The sequence below is a fragment of the Macaca nemestrina genome, chromosome 13, assembly GCF_043159975.1.
Source record: "Macaca nemestrina isolate mMacNem1 chromosome 13, mMacNem.hap1, whole genome shotgun sequence".
Classification (NCBI taxonomy): domain Eukaryota; kingdom Metazoa; phylum Chordata; class Mammalia; order Primates; family Cercopithecidae; genus Macaca; species Macaca nemestrina.
Window position 1 is genome coordinate 9,165,567 of NC_092137.1, and position 14,524 is coordinate 9,180,090.

Here is a 14,524-nt window from a genome sequence, read left to right on the forward strand (position 1 = left end):
CACATTGACACATATGATTTAACCACCACACCTCCTTTGTATCAGTTTTCCAAAGCTGTGTAACAAACTATCCCCAAACATATGGACTTAACCATTCTGTAGATCTTCAGTTGGGGGAAGTCTCAGTGGAATGTTTTCTCTCTGATCCACATGGTGGCAGCTGGGCTGAATTAAGGCTAGAGGATGCCAGATGACCTGACTCATATATCTGGGACCATGGCATTGCCTGTTGGCTGGGGCATCTCAGCGTTCCACCATGCGGCCTCTCTCTCCAACAGGGTAGCCTGGCTTCCTCACATTGCGGTTCAGGGATCCAAGAGAAAGAAAGTAGAAGGCTGCCAGGCTTTTTACACCCTTGGCTTAGAACTAGTACAGTGTCACTTCATTGATCAAAATATCACAGGTTAGTCCAATTTCAAGGGAGGGGAAACGCACTGCACCTCTTGGTAGAAGGAGAAGCATGCATGCGTAGGGATGGGCAGGATTCTTGTGGCCATCTTTACAGTCAGCCACACCCTCCTTTTACCCTTTCCATTTCTGCAAGTAAGTTAGTAGTTTTTGAGTTCCAACATACGAGGGAAAACATGGGGATTTTCACACAGCTGAGTGAGAAAGACTTACGTAAATTTTATTTGACCTCTAATAGAACAGTGCCCTCAGTGATCAATAAATTCTTGTTCACTACATTGAATGAAAGTTTTCAACATGAAAGATGAAGATAAATATTCAAAAGTTATTGGAATAATTTGTACAGGTATCTTAAAAAACAAAAATTTAAAACTCCAAACTAAATAAAATTGAGGATCTGGACAAGTTCCGAGGTAGATACACAGTAATGATTTTTTAAGAAGAAATTATCCATAAGGAAAGCTTGAAAAATCAGAGATTGGGGGCAGAAAGGTAAGTAGCTAGGGAAAGGAATTTAATTATTCTGTTTTTGATTCTTTATAACATTGTTTCCCATTTTTATTAAGGGCAGAATAACAACAGCAATAAAACAACCAGTACTGTATTTCAACATAAATAGAATATTGATTAAAGTGACAAATGAGGAAAATAATCTTCCTGAAAATCCATTTTTTATTTAGTGGGCAAAAAATACCGTGCTATGGACCACTAATGGGAAAATGAAATAAGACATAGCCCTTCCCTTAAGGAGCTCAAAGTTAGATGCTAACAGATCATTATCATACAAAGTGCATAACAGAGGCATGGCAGCACTTTAAGAATGCCAGCGATACCAACCCATCTGGCAATATTTGAATGCTATTCAGCAAAGATATCAGAATATAACTTTATGTAGAAACATCATAAACTTGATGGTCCTTTTAATCCTATAAAAATCTTTTTGGGCTGGGCGTGGTGGCTTACGGCTGTAATCCCAGCACTTTGGGAGGCCGAGGTGGGTGAATCACCTGAAGTCATAAGTTCAAGACCAGCCTGGTCAACATGGTGAAATCCCGTCCCTACTAAAAATACAAAAATTAGCTGGGAGTGGTGGCGGACACCACTTAGAAGTGGGAGCTAAGCTATGAGAATGCAAAAGCATAAGAATGATATGATGGAATTTGGGGACTCGGGGAGAAGGGTGGGAGGGGGGTGAGGGGTAAAAGTGTACCCTGCTCGGGTGAGGGGTGCACCAAAATCTCAGAAATCACCACTATAGAACTTATCCATGTAACCAAACACCCTGTTCCCCAAAAGCCTATTGAAATAAAAAAAATTAAATTAAAACGATTAAAAAAGAAATCTTGGGCTTAAAACAACACATGAAAAAATGCTCAACGTCACTAATCACCAGAGAAATGCAAATTAAAACCATAATGAAATATCATCTTACTCCAGTGAGAATGGCCATTATTGAACAGTCAAGAAACAACAGATGTTGGTGTGGATGTAGAGAAGAGGGGACATTTATACACTGTTGGTGGGAATGTAAATTAGTTCAATCTCTATGGAAAAGAATATGGATATTTTTCAAAGAACTAGAAATAAAACTACCATTTGACCCAGCAATCCTATTAATCCTATTACTGGGTACCTACCCAAAGGAAAAGAAATCATTATATAAAAACAACATCTGCACATGTATATTCATCACAGCACCATTCACAATAGCAAAGCCATGGAACCAACCTATGTATCCATCAATGGTTGACTGGATAAAGAAAATGTGGTATATATAAACCATGGGATACTGTGCAGCCATAAAAAGGAATGACATCATGTCCTTTGCAGCAACATGGATGGAGCTGGAGGCCATTATCTTAAGTGAACTAACTCAGAAATAGAAAATCGAATACCTCATGTTCTTACTTAAAAATGAGAGTGAACCACTGGGTACACAGGGACAAAGAGATAGAAATAATAGACACGAGACACTGGGGACTCCAAAAGAGGGGAGGGTTGTGGGGGGTGAGGGTTGAAAAATTACCTATTGGGTACAATGTTCACTGCTTGGGTGATGAGTATACAAGAGGCCCAATCCCACCATGACACAATATACCCATGTAACAGACATGCACATGGGCTCCTGAATCTAAAATAAAACACAGTTTTTTCAAAAAGTGGAAAATTTGAAAATTTGAACATTGAAATCCTAGGTCATTCTTTTGTGAGGAAATATTATTGTATCTATGTGCTTTGGGAATTTGACATTAGTCATTTGGTTGACCCTAGGAAAGGACATAAACTGAATCTTCTTAAATGAGATCATTTTTATGATTAAATTTTTTGGTATTCTCTGTGTAAAACTGATTTAAAAGATTCTATCTACTCTGATTATTTTTTTGCTCTATAAGGAAGTACGTCTATTTCAAAGTTATCAATTCCTGTAACTATTGGTAACATTTCCTTAAATGTGTTTTCTCCAGATGTTGGAGTGAAAAAAAAAAAAAGGGGGCCTTGTTAAAACAAGAAAAAAGAAGAAGAAAAAAGAAATCTTGGACTGAGAAAATCTGCAAATAAGCACGTAAGTGGCTCTGAGTTTCTTGGGGATGAAGACAAAGAGGGAAACACACTGGTTAGGTATTTTTCATTGTCTTAGAAAATGAAACACTCCAGTCCATCATGAAACAATCGTTTTCTGGCTCTCATGTCTGTGAGCAACTTCTCAAGAGGGTGGATTTAGTGAGTAGCATGCCGGACAATGTCCCCCCAGTCTCACAAGAAAGGCCCAAAAGTTCTACTCGTGACTGTTTCTTGTGAAGCTGAGCCATGCTGTGAAGTTTTTCTTCTGCGATGAGGGTGCCAAGGGAATACAAGTTGGGTCCAAGTTTTCTAGAGACTCATCTTGACACAGGGCTGAAACTCAGGGAACCTTAAGGAACAGGATCCTTGGAAAATGACATTTGTCTCAGCTGGAGTTTTGAAATGAGCTATGTTCAGACAGTTCATAAGTTGAGTCTCTAACATGTAGCTGAAGGTCAGATAACCAATATTGTAACTGAAGGGAGAGCCGCATGCTCCCTTTACCAGATATGTAAGCAGCAGAGCACCCTTTCGTGAACACTGAGGCGTCTGCATTGCACTCTTACCATAGGGAGGCCACCCCCTCCACTCTGGAGGTGGCCATAGACACCCAAAGATACTTTAGTCATATGGATTTCTTATATTTCAGATTTGGCTTTTTCCACTGGAACATTTGAAAGTCAATTTTACATCAGAGTGGATCCACATTGAATATTCCTGGCGGTTATTTCCAACCTTTCCATCATTATTTAAAGTGTATCTTTCCAAAAATTCTCTTTAGTCTAATAATATTAGCTTTGCCAATAAGTGGTTTCATTTATTATACTCCAATAGTGCTTTTTCTCTATGTTATTCGCTATATTATACAAAAATTTATCTATGTTTTTGTTATTTAAAATGATACAAATGGTACATCAAGAGAATATTCAACATTGTATGTTTTGAAGAGATGATTGGTGATCAGCAATGTTTTGTGCCTTGTAGGGGTTATTGTGGCTTTATCTGATTGACGTGACTTCTAACTATTATCTTATTTCTCTCCTGGATGCAGATACATATATATACAGGATCTAGTAAGATTGCTGTTGTGAAAATGTATTCTGGGTATGTGGCCACAATGTGAGTTGTAGGATAGAGCAACCGGTGGAACAAGATAACTGCTTCCCCCTGAAACAGCCCTATTTAGGAATGCTGACCAGATTATAGGGAACTCAACCAGTCCCTTTAAGTAGAAAGTAAATAGATTAGGAAAACAGCCAGGAGGTTTGACACACCACAGTGACTTTTTCCCCCTTTCCCTTTTATTTTCATGGTGTAAGAGAATAGACAGCATGCATTGCAAGATCTGCCTTGCCTTGCTGCCACCCTGGACTGCCTTACATGTAAGTTCCCCCTGAATAAATCTTTGATGACCTCCCAGACTGGAGTGGTCCACCTCTTTCTTTAGTCTGAGCTTGCTCTCTGCATAAAGAGGGCAGTTTTCTGTTCTGGCAGGGAGTTTTCCCAACAATTTCCGATATGACAGTGATTACCCACATGTGGCTATCTATAAATTGATTAAAATAAAAATTCCATTCTACTAAGATTCAGTTGCACTAGCCACATAAAGTGCTCAATAGTTCCCCGTGGCTAGTGCTAGAGTATTGGACACAGTGGAGAGAGAGAGGGGAGAGATTTCCATTTTCATCATCACGGGAAATTGTATTGGACAGCACTGCTCTAAGAAATAAAATCGATAAGCTATTGGCATAAGAAATAATATCTATATAGTCATAGCTGTGCAGATTAATGGAACTGATGACAACTGGAATATACCTGAGACTCAAAGAGAAAGGATTTTGGTCTAACAAGAAAACGAAAAATGGTAGTTCATTTGGAGGTAGAGGTAGAAGTAATGTGTGTTAATTGCAAGGACTGTAACCATCAAGATCAAGGTCCAGGAGAAGGACAATAATCTGACCAAATTGCAGTGGAACAGGCAGTGCCTGGAAGCAGGTATTCGGTGCGGGTTTTCTACTTATTGCTCCAAAATGTGTTCTGTGGCCCCTATACTCAGGAGAGTATGGGTTTAACAGAGCCAGAAGGGTTTCTTTACTTTCAGATCTCCTCCGAGTCTTTAGTATCTTGAGAGCCCTACGATTTATCCAGGGTCTCCCAGTCCTTTTTGAATTTGGGGTCTTTTTCTAATGTGGATCATGTTCTGGGGAAACCCTTTGGTTTAGGACATAGCTGAGGTCAGGCTCCTCTTTCAATCCCCCCTCATACCACACTGACTCACCCTACCCCTGTTCATCCCCAAACATCTGTGTAACTTACAACATGACAGGGGCTCCATGGCACTCTGCCCATCAAGGAGATTTCCTTGTTTTGAAATGTGCTCACCTATCTGCTCATGACATGGCTGTGATCTCGCCTTCCACCAATATTTCATGTTCTGGTGAACACATTTGCCCACAAATGGGGTCAGTGCTGCACCTGTTTCCAAAGTGTCATGGAAGCATTTCAAGCTGGATGTCAAAAATCAAGTTTTAGGCCAGCACCGTGGCTCATACCTGTAATCCCAGCACTTTGGGAAGCCAAGGCGGGTGGATCACCTGAGCTCAGGAGCTCGAGACCAGCCTGGCCAATGTGGTGAAACCCCATCTCTAGTAAAAATACAAAAATTAGCTGGGTATGGTGGAGGGTGCCTGTAATCCCAGCTACTCAGGAGGCTGAGGCAGGAGAATTGCTTAGACCTGGAAGGTGGAGGTTGCAGTGAGCCGAGATCACACCATTGCACTCCAGCCTGGGCAACAGGAGCAAAACTCTATTTCAAAAAACAAAAATCAAGTTTTATATCGAGGAGGAAAAATATGGTGGAGAGGAGAGAGTTTAATGATAAGCAGGTAATTAATGATCATTGGAAATCCTGTAAAATCTTCAAGGCTATCGTAAAGTAGCCTGGGAGAAATGATCAAGCACATGAATAGTGGCTGGAGGTGCCCATGGCCTGAGCACACAGTGACTTCTAAGGGTTTGAAGAGAACAAAACAGTGGTTGCCGATGTATAATTCCAAAACTCATCTTCACAGGGAATATGCAATACTGCCCACAATCCCTAACAGTGCTGTTTTACTTACAGTTCCCACTTCCAGGAATGCATCTCCTGGCCTAAGTGTGGGACAAGTAGAACTCGTGGGATATACTTGCTCCCATTTACTGGATGTTTACCATGTGCCAGGACCTAGGCTGTGCACTTTTCATGAACCATCTCATTTAATCACTGTGGAGAATTTTCGTTACACACATTTTACAGAGAAGAAAACCGAGGTTCAGCCAGACTAACTTGACCATGGCCATACCTTTGGTAGACTATAGAGCCAGGATTCAAGCAACATTCACCTTCGGAATCTGAGCTCTCAACACTATACCACAGCATCCGGTATATTGTTCAACCTTTATTTTTTATTTTATTTTATTTTATTTTCTGTATGTATGTATTTATTTATTTATTTAGAGATGGAGTCTCACTCTATCGTGCTGAGACCAGCTTGGTTGGGGAGACCCTAACCCAGCAGCGCTAGAGGAATTAAAGACACACACACAGAAATATAGAGATGTGAAGTGGGAAATCAGGGGTCTTACAGCCTTCAGAGCTGAGAGCCCCAAATAGAGATTTACCCACGTAATTATTAACAGCAAGCCAGTCGTTAGCATTGTTTCTATAGATATTAGATTAACTAAAAGTATCCCTTATGGGAAACAAAGGGATGGGCTGAATTAAAGGAATAGGTTGAGCTAGTTAACAGCAGCAGGAGCATGTCCTTAAGACACAGATTGCTCATGCTATTGTTTGTGGCTTAAGAATGCCTTTAAGTGGTTTTCCATCGTGGATGGGCCAGGTGTTCCTTGCCCTCATTCCCATAAACCCACAACCTTCCAGCGTGGGCATTATGGCCATCATGAACATGTCACAGTGCTGCAGAGATTTTGTTTATGGCCAGTTTTGGGGCCAGTTTATGGCCAGATTTTGGGGGGCTTGTTCCCAACACTATCGCCCAGGCTGGAGTGCCGTGGAGCAATCTCAGGTCATTGCAACCTCCACCTCCTGGATTCAAGCGATTCTCCTGCCTCAGTCCCCCAAGTAGTTGGGACTAAAGGACTGTGCTACCATGCCCTGCTAATTTTTTTTTATTTTTAGTGGAGACAGGGTTTCACCATGTTGGCCAAGCTGGTCTTGAACTCCTGGCCTCAGATGATTCACCTGCCTTGGCCTCCCAGAGTGCTGGAATTACAGGCGTGAGCCACTGTGCCCAGCCTCGTTCAACTTTTACAGTGATACCGTCTAACTTCCTTTATAGCATAGAGGTGCATTTTAACAAACTATTTGAATTGGATTGCGGTGGGCATAGTGAGAAGAAGGTCTGCCTAAGAAGGGGTAGCTGGGAAAAGCAAAGACGTTGGGTCTTTGAAGTATTTATCTTTTTTCTAAGCATGTGAGATGGTTGATGGCAGCAGAATGACCCTGAGGAGACAGAGATAGGGAAATGCTTGGGACCTATTTTATCATATCTCAACTCTCTTCTGGAATATCTGCATTTGAATGTGTCTCTGATGCCTGAAACTTCACACTTAGAAGTTTGTACTAGAAACGCTCATTGTACTAGAAACGCTCGATTCTCCACTGTTCCACACTTCCAGAAAATTTCTATGCTAACTTGACCTTTTGACAACACCTTCCAAATTCTCCAACTCATCTATCATTTTGTCAATTTCCTTATCATTAATAAGATGAAAATGTTTCTTCTTTACCATTTCCATGTTATCAACTTAGCCCAGGTCTAATCAGAGGTATATCAGTCTGTTTTTGAACATAAGATAAAAAGACAAAGCAACATTTTATGTGCTGATGGCAGGAACTTACTGTGTCGCAGAACTGGCTTCTAGAAGCTGCTTATACTCTTGGTTCCTTCCTAGAAGAACAGTGTGCTATCAGTTACCTCAAAGTCAAAAACTATCTATTTAGCATTCAGATAGTGAAGGCCAACAATTCTACTTCACAAAGTGAAATGATCGACTTCACTTATTCAAATGATTGGGAGGTTGGTTTGTGAATAACTTATTGTGCTAAACCCTCCCAAATGAAGTCTGGCTCAAAGTTACATGTTTTACAAATGTAGGGCCGAGGTGGGCGGATCACTTGAGGTCAGGAGTTTGAGACCAGCCTGGCCAATATGGTGAAACTCCGTCTCTACTAAAAATACAAAAAAAGTTAACTGAATGTAGTAGCACGCACCTGTAATCCCAGCTACTCAGGAGGCTGAGGCAGGAGGATGTCTTGAGCCCAGGAGTTAGAGGTTACTGTGAGCTAGGATCGTGCCACTGTGAGCAAGACCCTGTCTCGGGGAAAACAACAACAACAACAACAACAAAACCAAACTTTTTTTTAATGTTAAATGGCTTTGGCTTATGAACAGCTTAAAAAAAAAATCTAATTTTCAAAAATGGTTGATTTAATTCCTCAATTCCCTGGGGATTTAGGGCTTATAACTCTCCCTCCAAGGTAGGTGATAATTTTAAAGCAATGAAGTCAGGTCCCCTGGTATACGTTTATCCTTTTGCTGCCCGTAGGAACACCATGACAACAACAAATCACACCTCACTAGCCCTGCAGGTGGGACCGTTGGTGGTTATTAATTTTATGAGAGCTCCTAGGTTGTTTACTACTATAGTTGGTGGGCACCCGGCTGTGCAGGGTCAACTCTGGGCAGTAAAACAAAAATACCTCTCCCTAATCCTGTGTTTTGGTAGCTCAGGACAATTTCACTTGCAGCCCCTCATATAATATGTGGCACAAAGACTGAATCACCCTAGTGAACCCTGAAAGGCAATTGATACTTTAGGCAATTATAAAATAATAGAATTTTATAACTGGATAAGAATGTAGAGGTTATCTAGTTCAACCCCTCATTAGAGACAAAAAAATCAAGGCTCAGCAACTTCCTAAAGGTTACATAAGGGGTTGGCAAACCAAATTCAGGTGCAACTTGAGGTCTCCTGATCCAAGTCAGGCATTCTTCCCACCATGCCATGTGGCGCTCCCCGATGATGTAACCAACATGGGACAAGTCCCCAAGGAACACACCTTTTACAGAGTTTTTACCTTGGCTTTAGCAGGTAGAGCAGTAGGAAACGTTCTCTGGATTCTCAAGCTTTGACAATACAACTAGTAAAGGGCACAATAATAGTATTTGTATAAAGTTTTTGACACAATTGAAAATTATTTTACATGCACTATGTTTACTAATAATTCCTTATGTGTTTATAATATGTTATAATTTGTGAAGTGCTTTTAAATGTATCATCTCATGATTATTAAACTTATTAAGTAGCCAGGAATTATTATTCCCATTTTATAGATGAGGAAACTAGTTAGAACCCACTGCTACACAGTACGCGACAAAGACGGTACCAGAGCCTGAAGGTCTGACTCCTGAAGCAGTGTTCTTTTCTGACAATATCTAAGAGGATTCGGAGTAGCAGATTTTGATAGGTTCATTTCAAAAGCACAGAGCTCTCATTTTATTTAGGGATTTTATCCAAAATTATATATACAATCTACAGCAATTGGTCCAAGACCTAAATATTTCACAAGATATTCTTTCATCTGCAACATAGGACTTCCCCAGGCTTTGTCAATCCTGTGAACAATACAGTATTCACATATACTAAAAACATACTGGTCTCTCCAAGTTTGGCAGCTCTCACTCTGCTAGGCAGTGCAACTGGAAAATCTAATATCTCAAAGGCGTTTTGTGCTCCTGCCAGATTCAAATCCCGTGCGTCTGTGGGTTTTTCCATCCTTTGTGTAATGGGTTTAAATCTTTCTTGAAGGTGCCTCTCCAAAGCAGGGGTAATAGACATTCCTTCTCTTGTGAGCCTTATGATGAAATAATTACTTGGTGGTTAACAAACAAAATCAGTCCTGCCAATTTGGAATCTCACCAAGAAAAGAGTCAGGGGAAATTCCAAGATACAGTTCAGAATCTGACCCTCAAAATATGACCTAAAAGATGAAAGACTCTGGTTAAAGGAGGACATTTGATTTTCTTATGAAGGTGGGGCAGTGCATGTTCTATAGAGTATGTGATTTTCTCTTTCGTGTCTGGAGAGAAGATGAGATTTCTAATATTTACCTTTAGGAAATCATCACATAATTGAGGGTAGAATGACTAAGTTAAATATCAGAAGAACGTCTTGTTATTTTTAACTAGATGATGTTTATTTGTTTTACTCTCTGTGAGTGTACTGGAAATATTTACTGTTGTAAATTCCCAAAAATTCATTGATATCTTTTGAATTATAAGGGATTCAAAGCAGAATCCATTTTTCCTAATGTAATTATGAAGGAAATACATGGACATTATATAATATGTGGAAATATAGAAAGACAAAAAAGAAAAATATCGCCCAAAGGCATCTGATGTATTTTAAGGATACAATTAAAAACAGTTGGATAAACACTCTTCCCTTTTGGTTAGATACTTTTTAGAGGTAGAATTTTTCTCTGGGCCAGCTATGTTATAGAAGTATAATCATTCTAACCTTCTTCTAAATCCAAATTGTGTAGCATCTGCCATCCAGTATCTCAACATAGCTCAGCACCCTGGCTGCATAATATATAAAGTGTTTACCTCATAGGTCAAGTTATGTTTATGGCATTCCTACAGAAAATTTAGTTTTTAGACTATGACAGTCACACAACCAGTATAGTAAGTAAATACAGGATTTTATCCTCCTGGGAGAGCAGTCTAGCACATTTCACAAATCTTTCTTGAATCAGAAATCACTCTGAACTGCAGGTGAAAATGCCACTGGGTTTTCAGTATCTCGGGCAGAGTTTCACATTGTAGCAAAAAGAGACAGATCTTTCTGGATCACACACACACATATTATATCTAAATACACACACACATATATGTGTGTGTATGTATGTGTATATATATATATAATTCTGCCTTTGGACAATTTCCTCATAAAGCACATAGAATCCCCAGACGCCTTGACTAACTTAGGAAGTGACATCACGGATCTGTTCTGACGGGGACAAATCTGCAAAAGTCACTTTTACTGGCATAAGTCTGAAGCTCACACACATTTCTTAGTACAAAAACTCTGTAAATAGGCAAGGGAACTGCAAGGTTTACTAAGTAGATGAGATTATCTTGATGAAGCCTGCAAATATTACCTCTGAAATGAATGTATGAGGCTAACCAATAACCTAATTAAATAATAACTATAATCCATGGTTTTAAGTGGACGATATTTGGAGACACATTATGCTACCATCTGGACTACTTTGGAAACTCAAACTATTATACCAAGAGAAATAATTCTCAAACCTGTAGAGAAAGTTGGCACTTGAATGGACTCTGCATGCCAGAAAGCAGCCCTGCTTGTCTCAACGCTTTGTTGAATTATACAGCCTCTTTCTCCTTGCCAGTTTGTTTGCCAAGTTTTATTGATTACCTGGGACAGTCATTTTAAACTCTAGCTTTTGAGGTTTTCCTGTCTATAATACTATCTGACCTTCCAAGTACTTCATCCCACGTTTCAGATGTCATCAGTTGTCAGGAGTTTGTTTGTGACTCAAAAGACTCAGAAAGATCTGTCTCTTTTTGCTACAATGTGAAACTCTGCCCAAGATAACTGAAAACCCAGTGGCATTTTCACCTGCAGTTCAGAGTGATTTCTGATTCAAAAAAGATTTGTGAAATGTGCTAGACTGCTCTCCCAGGAGGATAAAAATCATGTATTTACTCATTATACTGGTTGTGTGACTGTCATTTACGCTAACATAGTCTTGAAAATAGACACCAGAAAATTCACAGCTTTTTGTATACTGATTTTCTTCCATTGGGCCTCTATTCTCTTTTGCCAGTCTCCTCACTTTAGGAAACACTAGAAAACAAATTGGCAGGGAATTTCCTGTTTTAAGATGGTAAACTAAAAGACATTCCTACCTCCTTCTCCTCTTGAAAATTAACCAGAACCAAACAAAGGAAAATAAAAATTGGAAACACAAATTCCATCTTTCATAAAGTCAGGAGACTTCTGAAACCCCAAACCTTAATATATGAAGCCTGATAGTGCAGAGAGGAGTGTTGGTTCCTTAGCAGTGTGGAGGAAGGTGAGACTTGGAAGGGGATAGTGGTGTGAAATAGCCCTGCTTCCCTGCAGAGCATTGGGAAGGACCCAGGAACCGAATGCCAGAGGTGGGGGGCAGTCAGGGAGCTGTGAGCCATCTGGCTGCTGCTGTTCTGAAAACTGCTCAGGAAATGGTGGTGGGGCTTGTAATCATGCAGTGTACAGATTTTAATCAATTACCCCACCTTCCCCTGTGTGTGGTCTCCTAGAGTCCGGAGCCGCTGTCATCCGGGTGGATAGGGGCAAGGGGGGACCTGAGGATCTATTTGTGTTTTTTCAAACTTCTCAATGAGCACTGTTTTAGCAGAACTCTCCAGCTACTCCCTGCTGTTCCTCACAGGAAATTAGATGGTTCTTTACTGGGAAATTCAGCCACTCTAGCAAAAAGTATAGATATCAGTATTTTGTTCTTCCCTGTCCCCCCACAACCCCCCCAAAAATAGCTTGCCCCCTGATCACACTATTGTGAGGTCCAACCATCCACAACTCCTACTCCCAGGCCTACCCCACCCTAGCGTGCATGCAAGCACGCACACACACGCACACCCTGCTTCCATTCAGTTTTTCTGTGTCTCACTCTTAAATATGAGATCTGAGGGTTGCTGGACATTTGAGGAAATATTTCCACATGAAAACATGAGGCTAAAAGCTAACCAAGAAAAAAAAAGTAAACATCATCCAAATACATCTGATCTATTAGTAAGGGTGCAATTAAAACAGTTGGATAACAATCTTTCTTTTTGATTATCTGCTTTTTGGAGCTAGCGTTTTTCTCTGGGCCAGCTATGTTATAGAAGTAACTCCAACCTTACAGGTTAAAGGAAACGAGGAAATAAGTCAATTTTAACATGAAGATATCACATTATGTTAATATCCTCAGAGAGATGAGAAAAGATTTTGTATCCACAAAACAAGAACAGAAATTTAATCTTTTAAAACAGGCATAGGCAGAGAACAAGAAAGACTTCAACTCTTGGGAATTAAAAATAGTTTAAAAATGTGTTTAATAGGCCAGGCATGGTGGCTCACGCCTGTAATCCCAGCACTTTGGGAGGCCGAAGCAGGTGGATCACCTGAGGTCAGCAGTTCGCAACCAACCTGACCAACATGGAGAAACCCTGTCTCTACTAAAAGTACCAAAAAAATAGCCGGGCATGGTGGCGGATGCCTGTAACCCAGCTATTCAGGAGGCTGAGACTGGAGAATCGCTTGAACCTGGGAGGCAGAGGTTGCGGTGAGCCAAGAGCGTGCCATTGCACTCCAGCCTGAGCAACAAAAGCGAAACTCCATTTAAAAAAAAAAAAAAATGTGTTTCATATCAGTGGAAGGACTGGAAGATAAAGTTGAAGAAATCCCTCTGAAAGGAAAATGAAGAGATAAAGATGGACAAGAAGAGAAGAGAGTAAGAGATGTAAGAGATCATCTGGGAAGTCCAACAGCTGGATAACAGAAATTCTACAAAGAGAAAAGAGTGAGGAAGACATTATTAGATAAGTAACATAAAGAAATTTCCTCAAACTAAAACACATTGGTCAGCTGGGCGTGGTGTCTTGCATCTGTAATCCCAGCACTTTGGGAGGCCGAGGTAGGTGGATCACCTGAGGTCAGGAGTTCGAGACCAGCCTGACCAACATGGTGAAACTCTGTCTCTACTAAAAATACAAAAAAAAATTAGCCTGGCGTGGTAGTGTGGGCCTGTAATCCCAGCTACTCAGGAGGCTGAGGCAGGATAATTGCTTGAACCTGGGAGTTGGAGGTTGCAGTGAGGCGACATCGTGCCATTGCACTCCAGCCTGGGCAACAGAGCAAGACTCTGTCTCAAAATAAATAAATAAATAAATAAACTAATTAATTAATAATTTAATTAATTAATTAATTAAACTAATTAATTAATAATAAAACACCTTGGTCCCTGAATGAAAGGAGTCATTAAGTATTCAGCACAATATACACCAAATTCAGAGCAATACATTTTATAATGAAAGTTCAGAACATCAGGTCTGATAGTGGCTCACGCCTGTAATCCCAGCACTTTGGGAGGCCGAGGCAGACAGATCACGAGGTCAGGAGATCAAGACCATCCTGGCTAACACGGTGAAACCCCGTCTCTACTAAAAATCCAAAAAAATTAACCGGGCATGGTGGCAGGCACCTGTAGTCCCAGCTACTCGGGAGGCTGAGGCAGGAGAATGGCGTGAACCCAGGAGGCGGAGCTTGCAGTGAGCCACTGCACTCCAGCCTGGGCGACAGAGTGAGACTCCGTCTCAAAAAAACAAAAAAACAAAAAAACAAAAAAAACTTTCGGAGAGATGAAATGGAGCAGATACCAAGGACTCAGACCACGTATCAGAATGACACAGATTTCTCA